The following is a 14,779-nucleotide window of genomic DNA, read 5'->3' as shown; positions in this document are numbered from 1 at the left end:
ACCTAGATGTAAGGGGTGTGGAGGCAACCACTCCCGCGCAAACTGCAGATTCCATTCGGCCACGTGTAGAGATTGTGGTAGGACCGGGCACATTGCGGTGGTATGCAGAGCTCGCCAGAGACAGGCCACCCAAGCACCAGTCAGAGGAACCAACTAGGAAAGGTACTGGGGCCATGGGTCCAGTCAGTGTGGGGTTCTTCAGGAGCCGGAGAAGCGTTGGTCGCACCGGGGCTCGTCATCCCCTTAAGCCTAAACTTAAGCTCTCAGTAGAGCTACAAGGAATTCCATGCAAAATGGAATTGGACTCCGGCTCGGCAGTCTCAATTGTTTCACACGACACATTCAACCTTGTATGCAGACGCAGCAGACAGTGGGCCACATTAAGACCATCAGACATTATTTTAACAGATTTTCAGAATGCTCGGGTTAAAGTTAAGGGTGAAGCCACCTTATTGGTGAAATTTAAAGGGTTTTTGGGGCACCTGGATCTCATAGTAGTAGAGGGCCCTAGAACAAGTCTTATAGGACTTGATTGGTTTGAGGCTTTGGGCATTCAAATAACAGGCATTAACCGGACACAGACAGCATACCTCAAGGCTGTTTGTGAGGAATTTGCAGATGTTTTCGAGTCAAAACTAGGAACTTATACTGGGCCACCCATCTCTTTTAAATTAGATCCTAATGTTGTTCTGATAAGAGTCAAACCTCGCAGAGTTCCTTTTGCCTTAAAACATAAAATCGATTCTGAAATTGATAAGTTAGTAGAGCAAGGTGTATTGCAGCCTGTTGATGGGGGGGAGTGGGAAACTCCTATTGTCACCCCACTTAAGCCCAAAGGGGAGGTTCACATTTGCGCAGACTACAAATGCACGTTAAATAAAGCCTTAAATCAACATGCATACCCGGTCCTGATAGTCAGCCATATTTTAGCCTCCTTGCAAGGGGGAACCATTTTTGCTAAACTTGATTTAGCGCAGGTGTATCAGCAGCTGCTGGTAGACAAGGCCACAGCCGCAGCTCAAACTATAGTGACTCATAGAGGAGCATTCAAAGTCAAATGCTTGCAATTTGGGGTTAGCGTTGCACCGGGCATTTTCCAAGGAATTATGGAGCGCACACTTAAAGGAATTCAGGGTGTCTGTCCTTATTTTGATGATGTTCTCATTGCTGGGGAATCCCCAGAGGTATTGGCCAACAGGCTCAGGGCTGTGTTACAAAGGCTACGTGATGCGGGCCTCAAGTTAAAGAAAAACAAATGTAGTATTGTGGTTTCTTCAACGGAATTCTTAGGTTTCCGTATCGATGCTAGTGGGATTCACCCCACTGAGTCAAACGTTAAGGCCATCAAAATGGCTCCTAGCCCAAAATCAAAAGCAGAGCTGCAACCATTTTTGGGCCTCCTGAATTTTTATCACACATTTCTACCTCATAAGGCTGAAATAGCTGAGCCCCTCCACAGGTTACTTGATAAAAAAGCCCCTTGGAAGTAGACTGAATCACATGAAAAAAGTTTCCAGGATCTAAAGGCCCTCCTTTCAGAAAAGTCCACTGTAACTCATTACATTGAGTCTAAACCTGTATGTCTTGCATGTGATACATCTCCCTACGGGGTGGGGGCAGTCTTAAGCCACATAGAGAAGAATGGGAAACAAGTTCCTATTGCATTCTATTCTAGAAACTTATCTGCTGTTGAGCATAATTATGCACGGATCGATAAAGAAGCCTTAGCCATAGTGGCTGGAGTCAAAAAAATTTATGATTATTTATATGGCAGGGATTTCACTGTCTTCACTGATCACAAACCCCATTTGGGCCTATTCACCACAGATAAGCAAACTCCCCACATACTGTCTCCAAGAATGCTGAGATGGTCTATATTTTTGGCTGCATACAAATTTAAGTTAGTTCACAAACCTGGAAAGGAAATGGGCCATGCAGATGGCATCAGCAGATTACCACTGCCACTGATGGATCCTGATCCAGCTCCTGCTGCTAAAATATTGTCTATTCAGGATTTACCTGAGTTTCCCCTCCATGCTGGGGATATTGCTGCTGAGACTGCTACAGATATAATTCTGAGCAGAGTATTGTCATGGGTACACACGGGCTGGTTGGAAAAAAGTCCGGGCCCTGAGTTCCAAAGTTTTTTGTCAAGTGACATGGATTGTCTGCACATAAGGGCTGCATATTATGGGGCAACAGAGTTATTATTCCCACATCATTGAGGGACAGAGTCTTACATTCCTTACATGAAGGCCATCCAGGCATTGTACGGATGAAAGCTTTGGCTAGAAGCTACCTTTGGTGGCCTGGCCTGGATAAGGCTGTGGAGGATCAAGTCCATGGTTGCTATACCTGTCAGAGGCCTAGGCCAGAAATGCCTCAGGCCCCAGTTCATAGATGGGAAGAAACACATACCCCCTGGTCTAGGGTTCATATTGACTACGCTGGGCCCTTCCAAGGACAGCTTTTTATGATAGTAGTGGATAGCCACTCAAAATGGCTGGAAGTAGTTCCAGTCCCTAATATGACTACTGCTAGGACCATCCAGGTGCTGAGAAAACTCTTTGCAACACATGCGTTGCCTGATGTTTTGGTTTCTGATAATGGGGCTCAATTCACTGCTGCTGAGTTTCAGGCTTTTCTCAGAGCTAACCTCATCAGACATGCTACGTCTGCCTCATTTCACCCCTCTACGAATGGACAAGCCGAACGCATGGTGAGGACAACAAAGGAGGCACTCAAGCGCATCATCACAGGTGACTGGCACCATAGACTGGCAGATTTCTTGCTGTGTCAACACACTACACCCTGCACAGCCACAGGAAAAAGTCCTGCTGAGCTTCATTGGGGAAGGCGATTAATTACTAAACTGGACAGGTTGCATCCAGACAGAGTGGCATCCGAAGCCTCTAAACCAAAAACCCCGAGGGGGCTGCAAACAGGTGATTGGGTTTGGGCCAGAAACTATGGGCCTGGAAACTTGTGGGTTCCTGGTCAGGTGGTCAAAGAATCCGGACCCCTATCTTACAAACTGGGGTTGGAGGGAGGGCGACTGGTCAGAAGACATATTGACCAACTTAGAAAAAGATTCCCAGAGCGGTCACTAAGTGAGGACTATGGCACAAGTCCCTCCCGAGGTCCTCAAGCTGGCGCCCAAGCCAGCTCACACCAGAACCACCAAGGTTTTCTTTTCTCAGTGGAACGTGATCCAGAAGAGGAACATGGCAGCTCAGAAGTGCAACATGGGACCCCTGACCAGGCGAACCAGACAAATCTCAGCAACCATTGTGCTAAACTGCTAAACTGCTAAACAGTCAGACTCTGGGGTGGGCCCACCGGAAGAGGTCAGCCAGAGCAATTCAACTCCCATGGACACAGGAGCTCAGGGGAACATGGGTCTACCCAGCCCACCAGGTAAGCTGGTAAACCACAAAATGACTGGAACCCCAAGGTGTTCATCCAGACCACATAAACCCCTAGCATATCTTAAAGACTATGTTGAAAAATAAAGTGATGTGTAATTGTATGACATTTTGCCACTACCTACAGAAATTGGGGGTAAATTGTAACTGCTGTAAGGCATGCTCACTGAGACGTTGTTTTATCTCTTTGTAGTATATTGCATTGACATATTGTTCTTTAATTTCACTGTAATCCACTCTACAAGGCACGTCTGAGAAGGTCGCGTAATGACTTGGCTTAACAAAACATCACATTTATTATTGTTTAATATTATTTTAGTTTTTGGGCCTTGACAATTGTCAAGGGTATTATAGCCTGATCTTAGGAGGGAGGGGTGTTATGTACTGGGCTTTTGGAATATCACCACATGCATTGCTGGAGAACTAACAGTTCTCCAGCAACACAGACAGGACGTCTCCGGTCCTGCCATTGGTCAACTTTGGGCGGTAAGTATAGCTTCAATCCGATTGGTTAATACCATAGGGCCTGGCTATATATTGAAGCAGGGTGACTCCAATCTCTCAGTACAGTTTCTGCTTAAATAAAGTATGAGTTTGTCTGTACTCATCTGCGTGTTCTTGTTCCTGCTCATCAGAGCCCATGACATAATACTTCTTCTAGATATGGTTATGGCAAACATGTGTATTTCAATATTACCATTCATTGCATGAATTCCTCAGTTTTTATTAACTGTTAGAGATTCCATATCTATAGGTCCTGGGAGGGGATGACAAATTATTTTCAGACATTGACCAGTCTTTGGGATCAGGGAGCATCACTCACCATTTGTTTTGCTTGAGGATACCTGCATTTTGCATTGAGTAAAATCCCTTGGGGGTTAGGGTTAGGGTAGAGAAAGTGGCTTGCTCAGCAATGCAATATTGAAATCCATGCAGCAGTTGTATGCTGTTACACAGGGGTGTCAAGCCCGATCGCATCGCAGGCCATATCGGGATGTATCGGAATGTTTTTTGCCTTTGTGGAGCCGGAGTGGGTGTGGCCTCCATGGACTGCATCCGGCCTACAGGCTGTATGTTTGACATGCCTGCTTACAGATTTCAATGAATAAAAATTAATATGCAAGTACCCACTATCTACTCATCCTCTGATCAACAGAAAACTATATGGGCAAGAAATTTATTGCCCCCATTCCCCATGTTTCTTCTATTGCAGGGGTCTTCAAACTTGGCCCTTTTATGACTTGTGGACTTCAACTCCCAGAATTCCTCAGCCAACATGCTTGGCTGAGGAATTCTGGGAGTTGAAGTCCACAATTCATAAATGGGCCAAGTTTGAAGACCCTTGCTCTATTGTGTCTGCTCTCACTGTTCAGTGATAACCCTTTGATTTGCAAGTACAGCACATGCTAGGTAAATGGATCTTCCATCTTTGTTGTCTCCTTTTCAAAAATTAAACTGCGTTATTTTAATCATTAATAATAAGATGGTCTGAGCTACTCTCAATCCATCTTTACCAGAAGAAAACTTTACCCACCATTTTCAAGGGATAAAATTCCTTTCAGAACAAGAGGCAAATGTTAATTTCTTTCCCAATAATTTCCAAAGATGCCTAGCTATTTTTATTATAGGGATACAATAAAACTTCTGCTTCCCTTATAACCAAATACTTCCCACAAGTTTAGTATTACAAATAATGACTGGCTAGTTATAACAATAGTGCTAATCATTCTATCTCATTTTCATTCATTAAAAAATACAAAACAGAATATGTAGGTCCAGGAGAACAACTGAAAATCTGGAGAATTACACCCCACCCCATCCCACCCCACGCTTCCCTGTTAATATGGGATGTGCAGACTGAAGAAAGCAAACCTTGGAATCTGAACATGCTATTAAAAAAGTAATCATTAACTTATCAATTTGGCTAAAGAACTTAGTTTAAAGAGGAATTTAATATGGAAATATCTATCTATATCTATTTATATCTAACTATCTATCTATCTCTATCAACCCTTTTTTATATATTATCCTAGAAACAACTTTCTCTCTCTTCTGCATATCCCCAATCAATAGGGGCAATATCTGCAAACCTATTGCTGCAGCAGGAACGGGGCACGTCGGGCTGCAGGAATCTTTCTCCATTATCTCCAGCCCCTTCCATTGTCTTTCCTTATTCAACCCCATTTTGTTGTAATTCAAGCTGAAGAAAGGTTATTTTTAGTAAGAAATGTAAATTGTGACAGCATTCGTGCAAGACCCATTGACTATGATCCATAAACAAAAAGAACCTAATTAGTGGCTTTTCACTTTTTCTTCTTTAAGAAGATCTATTTATCTTTCATGAGGGACTGGCCGGACATTCTTCACCTTCCTTCTCAATGTGAAAGATAAAAAGTGCTACGGTCAAAATGACCAACAAGTATCTGTGAACAAAAGTGCTCTCATGACCTCCTATAAATACATCACAAATGCAGACAGTATTTATAAGGTTAATTTTACTCCTAAAGAATAGCCTGAAAACAGGAGGGTTGAAAGGGAGTTGAATGGCTAGGAGTTGCAAATAATGAAAGCAAGGGACTTTGGGAACAGAGAAAAGTCACTGTTATCCCTTCTCTGAGGGGGACTGAGAGGAAGATCCTAGTCCTGACTTCCTTCTTCACATGTAAGGGTGAGAGTCTGCAGACTTTCCTTCCTTCTATTTAGGCATGGATGAACCTATTTCCCTCTTGTAAGAAAAGACAGCACAGTACCCCAGGTATCTCTTCTCAGTATTATTGTCAATTTACATGGAATAACCTGGGCTAATCAGATTCTGTAGCGTGTGCATGTGCTATATGTACTTGTAGGTATGCATATGTGTTCAAAAGAATTCTCTGTGCAACAGAATAGTTTGCTTGTGTGCATACATGCCAAGGGGGGATTGATTTATGTTACGAACAGGATACCTTATCTGACAGATTTAATTTCAATCAATGATCATTAAGTAATTTTACTGTTTTTACCTGGTTCCACCTTTTTCTGGCATTGTGGCCTCTGGCCTATGCATATAAATGCATGCACATATACTGTACATATACAAGTGAAGTTTATTGTGTATCGGGTTCTGAAGCGTAGTGAAGACACCAGGCAGATGAGTACAAATGAACAGTTGCTTTATTGGCAATCATAACTGTACTGAGGGGTTAGGGTGTACATGCATTCTTATATACCTTTATACAACCAATCAGATTGAACCCAACAATCCCGCCACTTTGACTCCCGCCAGAACTGTTAGAGTTCAATACAAGTGCAGGGGAACTGTTAGTAACTTGGAGGTTGGTCAAAAATGAAGTGATATAGTCTTTGTTAATGAATAAGCTTTGGAGTTGAATAGTTATAAGAGACTTAATGAGTGGAATATAATTGTTAGTTTAGAAGTAGATATAATGTGAAATTTTTGAAATGGTTTTCAATTTTTTGATTTCTTCGTTTTTTGTATATTGTAAATGTTTTTTTTTGTCTTTGTTGGTGTATGGTGTGTTTTTAACACGAAATGTAAATAAAGATTCATTTTTTATAAAAGGAACTGTTAGTTCCCAATATACATGTGAATAGATGTTTCCCAAACCTCAATACATAACACCCCTTCCCCTTTTAAGGAACAGACAGTATACTCTTATAACATTACAGCTTACTTTTTTTTTCACCCCAAACCTTTAATACATAGTTGAATGATTGACCCCATTCAAGGTTATATACTCCTATAACCCTTATTCAAGGATTATAAAACTCACTCCCAACCACCATCAGATTCTGAGTGATTGACCCCACTCAAGGTAATATCCTTATAATCCATTTTCAAGGATTATATACTTGCTCCAACCCTCCAATATTTAGTTTGAGTGATTGACCCCACTCAAGGTAGTATTTTCCAACGCGACCTTCTCGGACGTGCACTGTAGGGTTGCTGCCAGTAAAAGACAGACCCCTTCTTGCTGTTCTGCCAGTAGAATGTATGACCCCAGTAGTACATGAAGACCCTTTAAAATGAGTCTATGAATAGACTTTCTCCTGTAAGCCCTTAACAAAACCCAAAAAACAAGAGGCATGCCACCCTACTTGGTGATTCCTTACAAACTTCTTTCTCTTAATTGACCACATAATCAGCGAGGTGTGCAGGTGACTTATGAGGTCATGAGGAGCGTCTCAGCGGTTCCCTCACCTTGTGGTCTACCAACTTATTGGGCATGCCATGAGAGTCAGTGATCTTCTCAGCTGGAGACTCCGAAGGATTGCTCTGGCTGGCCCTGTCCGGTAGGCCCACCCGAGAGTCAGATCTAGAAACAGGATTAGCACAATAGTCACTGAAGATTGGCTGGTCCGGCTGATCAGAGGTTTCCTGTTGCATCTCTGTGCCTTCTTGGTCCTCCTCAGACTCGAACTCAACTGAGTGCTGAAAACGCTGGTAGGGTGAATAAGAGCTAGCCTGTGTGCCAGCTTGAGAACTATGGGAGGAATTATTATCCTCCCTCTCACTTAGTGACCGTTCTGGAAATCTTTTTCTTAGTTGATCCACTTCCATGCAACTTTTTTATCAAGCAGCCTATGAAGTGGTTCAGCACTGGCAGCCTTGTTAGGTAAGGATGTGTGGTAGAAATTTAATAACCGTAAAAATGCCTGAAGCTCTGCCTTATTTTTAGGGCTGGGGGCCATTTTAATTGCCTTAACCTTGGATTCTGCAGGGTGGATTCCACTGGCATCAATTCGGAATCCCAGAAACTCTGTAGAAGTAACCCCAATGCTACATTTGTCTCTTTTTAGCTTGAGAGCTGCAGAACGAAACCTTTTTAATACAGCTCTGAGTCTATTAGCTAGAACTTCCTCTGTCTCACCCGCGATTAGCACATCGTTAAAATATGGCCAGACGCCCGAAATGCCCTTTAAGGTACGTTCCATTATTTCCTGAAAAATCCCAGGTGCCACACTTACGCCAAACTGTAGACGGTTGACTCTGAATGCTCCCTTGTGTGTTACTATGGTCTGAGCTGCTGCTGTAGCCTCGCTAACAGGCAGCTGCTGGTACGCCTGCGCCAGATCGAGTTTTGCAAAAATGGCGCCACCCTGCAGAGAAGCAAGCACATGGCTGACCATGGGAACTGGGTAAGCATGCTGATTAAGGGCCTTATTCAGGGTACACTTATAATCTGAACAGATGTGGATTTCCCCATTAGATTTAAGTGGGGTGACTATAGGGGTCTCCCATTTCCCCCCCTCGGTGGGCTGTAGCACCCCCTATTCTATTAATTTGTCTAATTCTGCTTCAATCTTATGTTTTAGTGCAAATGGGACTCTTCTGAGTTTAATCCTAATAGGCAAGAGGTTCAGGTCCAATTTAAATGAAACGGGGGGGCCAGTATACTTCCCTAGCTTGGAATCAAATACGTCTGTAAATTCTTCACAAACAGATTCAATGTTAACCCCCTGAGTCCGATTTATGCCAGTAATTGTGATCCCTAATGCTTCAAACCAGTCTAAACCCACTAAGCTAGCTCTCTGGCCTTCGACCACGACATCCAGGTGCCCATGAAACTTTTTGAATTTTACAGATAGGGTGGCCTCCCCCTTATTTTTAACCTGAGCATTCTGAAAATCAGTCAGCAAGATACTAGAGGGTCTCAATTTTACCCACTGTTTACTGCGGTTGCAAACAAATTTAAAAGTCTCGTATGATATAATCGAAACCGCAGAGCCAGAGTCTAGCTCCATCTTACAAGGAATACCTTGAAGATGAATTTCAAGTTTTAGCTTAGGCTTTAAAGGGCGGTGGGCCCCGGTTCGGCAGATAGCCCTTCGGCTTTCACAAAACCCCACACTGGTTGGGCTCTGAGCCCCGGTACCTCTCCTTGGCGAATTTCCCGGTTGTTGCTTGTGTTGGCTGTCTCTGAAATGGCTTTGGCAGACTGTCGCGATGTGCCCCGTTCGTCCACAGGCCCGACACGTGGCCGACCGGAACTTGCAGTTTACACGTGCATGGTTGCTGCCGCAACCCCCGCATCTAGAGAAAAAAACGGCCTTATGGTTGTTCTCTCTGTGCTCGAGTCCTCGTTCTCGTGGCTCTGTTCTCTTTTGAATCTTGTCCACTTCTGTTTCCTCTTCGACTGCGTTTTCACTGTAAGTAGCGGCTTCATGGTGAATTGTTTCTTCAGACTTACTAGGTTTGGATGTCTGTACCACCTGGACCACACCTCCGGCTGCTTCGTCAGCCATAATTTTGTCCTGCACATCCTGAAGGGTTAGATTGGGCCTAGAGAATAGTCTTTGTTGCAATGCCTTGTCTCGAAAGCCACACACGAGCCGGTCTCGAAGACGCTCATCTAGGTTGGAAAACCTGCAGAGGAAAGCAGCCTGGCATAAGGCTGCGATGAACTATGATGCAGTTTCCCCAGGGCATTGTACTCTTTGATCGAATCTGAAACGCCAGGCCATTTCCAACATCCTGGGTTTGAAGTGTGCGTTCAGCTTCAGTTTGAGATCGGCGAATGAAACGGTTTCAATTGGTGTCGGGGTGAATAGACTTTCCACCAGGTCGAATGTTGCAGGCCCGCTTATGCAGAGTAGAGTCACCACTTTTAGGCCATCTTCTGTGATCTGGTTCACCCGCAAGTAATTTTCTATTTGTCCGAGGTGCGACGGCCACTGCTTGGGGTGGCGGATGTCGAATTCACAGAGCTGGCTGACTTTTGGCATCTTCTTTCCTCTGAGCTTGGATCCTGCTCCGCACGCTCAGACGGGTGATTCTGAGCACGAGGCCGCTAGCGTGCTGATCTAGCCGGCTGATAGAAGGGGGGGGGAAGATGCCTCTTTCCTCCAGCATGTAAGCCGTCCCCTCGTGACTTCAGCTCTATGGCGAAGCAGGATCCCACCTTCGTCGCCACTATTGTGTATCAGGTTCTGAAGCGTAGTGAAGACGCCAGGCAGATGAGTACAAATGAACAGTTGCTTTATTGGCAATCATAACTGTACTGAGGGGTTAGGGTGTACATGCATTCTTATATACCTTTATACAACCAATCAGATTGAACCCAACAATCCCGCCACTTTGACTCCCGCCAGAACTGTTAGAGTTCAATACAAGTGCAGGGGAACTGTTGGTTCCCAATATACATGTGAATAGATGTTTCCCAAACCTCAATACATAACAAGGTTCATGGAGAATTTGATCTAGACTGAGGATGGAATCTCTAGACTGGTTTCATCAGGAATAGGCAACTCTATATGGCAATATGGGATGGTGGAGAAACTGGGTGGCGTACAATATTTCTGTAAGTGGGTACAGCCGTTTTTTCTGCCTAAAGTTTTGGGGAAAATTTATCTTATATTCAAGGTTAATTTTCTTGCAGTTATTATAGGTAAGTATTTCTGAATTTCACTAATTATGCTTAATCAGAGCTTGAAATGTGTTTCACATCATTGTTAAAAATTAACAGCAGTGAAAAAAAGCTGATTCAATTAGTTAAAACTCTCCCTTACCATAAAAAAGAAATTATATTACCTTATCCATCTTTTATTGTCATGATTATTATTTTATGTCTTTATAATCCCTCCACGGTTTTAGTTTCTCATGCAAAAGAACAGGAATTTAACTGTAATACTCTTACTGATAAAACTTTGAGAACTTCTGAAAGTTTTGCCACCTTCAGAATGGCAGAGATCTGGTAATAAAATACTTTTTCCTCATTAGATAGCAGCAAACCTGGAACATGACACCAGAGAAATTAACTAGACGTATTCAAAATATATGTTGGAAATGGGAACAAAATGAAGGGGCCTTTTATTGTGCTTGGTGGACATATAAAAAAGCTTTTAAAAATGGATTCAAATACATTTGATACAAAGGATTTAAAATATGACTAATTGAAGTTGGAACTTTTCCTTTTAGGACTGATGGATACACACTTAGAAAATATTCATAAAATATTATTTCAATATATGATTACTGAGGTGAGATAGTGGGAACAAAAATTGAAAAGATTCGGTATTGTCTACCATGAAGGAATGGTTGAAATTGACAGAACTTGCAGAGATGGCCAAACTAACTTCTTTGATTAGAGAAAGATCATCACTGATACTCATCCATGACTGGGGAAGCCTTTTGCACTTTTGTATTAAAAATGACTTTGTGATTTATGTTTTTGATTAGAAAGAAGGGGTTATTGAAAGAAGGGGATTGTGATCTATAGAGACTACAGTTCTTAGTGAGAGAGGTTTGATTAGAATTGTATACTGTATATAACTGTCGAGAAGAAGATCAAAAGTCACTTCTTTATATATATTTTTCTTTTTTCTATATCCTTTTTTCTCTTCATTTACTTTTTCACATTTATATTTTTTCTTTTAATGTATTTTATATTATGTATCTAAAACCTTTTAACATAAACTTTTTTTGAAAAGAATAGCAGTGAACATCTTGTTATGAAGGTGATTTTGGACGACCAAAATGGAAGTAGGCCAAGAACTCTGTGTGATATAGGTAGTAAGCATTGATAATTGATTATGGAAACTTATGAAGAAACAAATTCAAGGTTCAAAAGATTGTCTTTTTCTAGACCCTTCCATTCTTGGGGTATCTGCAGGTAGGCTATGGGGTGTGGGGGAAACTATAACTACTTAAGATATTGAGCCCTTGAAGAAAGAATGAAGTTGCAAAGAATTTTGTAGTCCTTCAACAAGCATTTCACGGGAAAGCCATTTCAACAGATACAATAAGCCAAGAGTGGGCATCCTGAAGATTTAGATGTGCTTATAGGTCCCTATATCTCTTTCTTTGCATCTGTAAAGCCAAGGGATTTGTCTGCAATTGTGCTATGGGCCATTTTGAGGTGGAAAAACATAAATAAATGTACATAATTTATTTGTTTATAAAACAAGACCTCTTCCTTCCAACTTTGCCGACTCGCTCCCACAAGAAAAGAAAAATATTTTAAACTCCATCCATTTTGCATTATTAATCTACCTACTGGTGCCCTTCCAAATAAGCAGGACAACAGGTCCCAGAGTTTGCAATCGACATGGAAAAAAACATGGCCAGAAATGGCTAGAACCCAGTATTCCTGCAGGAGGCGTCCTGATTCCTCAGCTGAAACTGATCTAGGTGGTAAACCAAAACACCAAAATAAGAATCTGCTCCTTCAAAACAACACAAAATCCATCCATATTTCTCTGACACACACACAAAACCCTTTGCTAACTTCAGCCCTTTTATTGGGCTATCACTTCAAGTTACGGGGGAGGAGAGTTGCTCATCTCCAGTTTTTTGAGACATCACATCTCTTGGTATGAAAAAAAAATAATGTACATTAATAATCAAATACCAATGGCATCCCAATTTACAATCCATCATACCAGAAGTCCTAGGCTGGATGCACTATACCTGGAAGGTTTGGGTGCAGCTTTCTGAAATTGCTATATTATTGGGAGGAGTTATTAATATATGACTGCAGGGGAAACATATTAACCATATTTAATTTAATCACACGTAAACAAAAACAAAAGTTCAGTTTAAGTCCTTACATCTGGCATGCCATTCAAAAGGAAAGTGTAGCCATTGGCCTGGAAATAATTATTCTCCATCTTTTTTGTCTTTTCAGCATAATTTATATAGATAATTAATTGTCCTGCAAACCCCCTTTCATATTTAAAAATGAAAATGAAAACCAGGATCAATATAGAAAATTTCATTTTATGCATCTTCCACCTCCTTTCCTTCCAGGCTCCAGGCTGTATTTTCTTTGCAATATTTTGTGGCTAAAAAAAAATGAATGGACACGCCATCCCTGCCAAACCCCCAAGTCTTGTGGTCATGTAGTGGGAAGGCCAGTTTTACAATCCATCATACCATTCCAGAAGAGCTCTAAACCATCTTCAAAAATCAGCCACAGAATAGCTGTTAGGTACAAGGGGAGTTGTGGGAAGAAAGACATTCTCTATCTCTTGTTTCATCAAGTACACAAAAATGCAGACCAGCACTTCTGATCAGCTGCTCAACAGGCTGATTCCAGTGTCCGAGCTGAAGATTAAGACCAGTTTGTAGGGGGGCAGTCAGTTTGAAAGAAATTGACTGTTTTGCTTTCCAAAGCAGAATAGCCATGGATGATAGTGCCCAAAAACTGGAAATAGGACTAGGCCCACCCCACCCTGAACAAGCGAAGGGATGATTGATAGGTGAAGCATGTCAAGATGCTCTACCTGCAAAACCTCAATAGAAGATTAGTTACAGACAAGTTTATATTGCCTGGGGCATAAACTGAGGATGAGATGAAGGCATGTCATGAGGACATAGAAGAAAAAGAGGTTGCTGAGACATGTGCATGCTGTCATTAGTGCAAGTGACAAAAGGCCCTAGGTCAACATTCTTTCAATTCTAGGTTAGCAACTAAGTTTGCCTTTGGTATTATTTAAAACTTTAAAGTCATTCCAAAATTGTATCTGCTGGCCTTTCTTGTTTAAATGAGATCCAGGTGTCTTCATCGGTCTCTTCATAGTTCTCAGCCAACATGCCCAATTCCAATCCTGTTTGGAAATAATTGTAGTCCAATCTGTCTGGAAAGGAAGTGTGCTCAGTAAATATAAAAGGTAAAGGTAAAGGTTCCCCCGCACATGCGTGCTAGTCGTTTCCGACTCTAGGGGCCGGTGCTCATCTCCGTTTCAAAGCAGAAGAGCCAGCGTTTGTCCGAGGACGTCTCCATGGTCATGTGGCCAGCATGACTGGATGCCAAAGGCACACGTATTTACTGAGTCATTAAAATACAGTAAATGTATGAGATGGTGCCATCTGGTGGGAAATACCAAGAACTGAATTATCAACATTTTAAAAAGAGGCTTTATCCCTTTACATGTTAGAAAATTGGAGAAAAGCTGTGACAAATCACCTTGAAACTACACTGCAACATGGCTAAAGGAGAACAAAACAGGTGGACGTGATGTCCAAAGAAACTGGGTAGCAGGGCTTCCAATTCTTCTGGAAAAACTCGTCAGGGGGGAAATAAAGTCCTCAGGACAACTCCCCCCACTCCCGCCGCCATTGCATCAATAGATTTTCGATCACATGTCCATCTCTCACCTCAAAGAGATTGTTACCCCACCTGAAGCCTCTCTTATGGCTCTCTTGGCAGGTGAAAGCAAAATTGTAATTGTGTCGTCAATCACTGTCATAACACTGTGGCACATCCATTAGGGAGACTAAAAGCATGCTGGTGATGCTGAGAGCACATCTGCCAGTGGCACAGGAAAATATGCAGTTGCTGTGATAAATGCTTGGGCAGTTCTGCACAACATTTGGGAGGCACAGCGCACTGCACTGAGCTGCAGTCTTCTAT

The sequence above is a fragment of the Vipera berus genome, assembly GCF_964194415.1.
Source record: "Vipera berus genome assembly, chromosome: 2".
Lineage (NCBI taxonomy): Eukaryota > Metazoa > Chordata > Lepidosauria > Squamata > Viperidae > Vipera > Vipera berus.
The sequence above is the reverse complement of the archived record's forward strand: the minus strand, read 5'-3'. Positions refer to the sequence as shown.